Raw genomic sequence first — 849 nt, 5'->3', positions numbered from 1 at the left:
GGGGGCGGGGAGGGTGTTCGATCGAGTGTGTGTGTGTGTGTGTGTGTGTGCGGATGGACTCGGCACCAAACGTTCAAATTTTTGCTATGACACGAGCGGTTCAACGGTAGGGAGATTGGGCGTAGGCATGTTAGAGAGAGAGAGAGAGGGAGGGAGTTGGTGCGATTTTGAGAGAGTGGCGTTGAGAGGGAGAGCGGGGTAGAGAGAGGGGGAGGGGAGAGGGGTTTCAGAGTTGTTTGGACGGGGAGCGGGTTTGGTCTTGGCAACTACAATGGAGGGCAGAGATGGAGCCAACCATGGTGCCAAAGTCAGAGATGTGGATGGGTACAGCGCTCTAATTAGAGAAAGGGATGAAAACCAAACTCGTGTGGCGTCCTCTCATAACAAAAGCAGACTTGAACCTATCGTGTCCAATTTGACAGAATCCTCGTAAATAAGTCTCATAATTGCTTCAGAAACCCAATCAGATCTACCTTTTAATTAGCATGAGCCAACAGAAATGCTTCGATAACCCTGAAACTTGATACAACAACCTGTATCACATGATGAGTGGGACAAGTAGGTTGAGCCAAGTTTGGTTGGGAGGGGGTAAGAAAAATGTGAATAGGTTTTCTTTCATAAACCCCGGGTCATCTATTGAATTTTCTCGAGTCTGGACAGATTTAAGATGAGAGGATGCGCCGGGTGGGTGGATACATTGACACCTGAAACAGTAGTGTTTTGCGTTGTCATTCAGAGATGGAGCTGGCGGTGATGGGCGCAACGACCGACCGGATTCGGCATCGCATCCAACGCTCGGGCTCTTGCGAATCCGTGATGGCCGCGGTGTGGGGGGGGAGGGGGGGGGGG

Source organism: Monosiga brevicollis, genomic scaffold (genome assembly GCF_000002865.3).
Source record: "Monosiga brevicollis MX1 MONBRscaffold_27 genomic scaffold, whole genome shotgun sequence".
NCBI classification, from domain to species: domain Eukaryota; class Choanoflagellata; order Craspedida; family Salpingoecidae; genus Monosiga; species Monosiga brevicollis.
The sequence above is the reverse complement of the archived record's forward strand: the minus strand, read 5'-3'. Positions refer to the sequence as shown.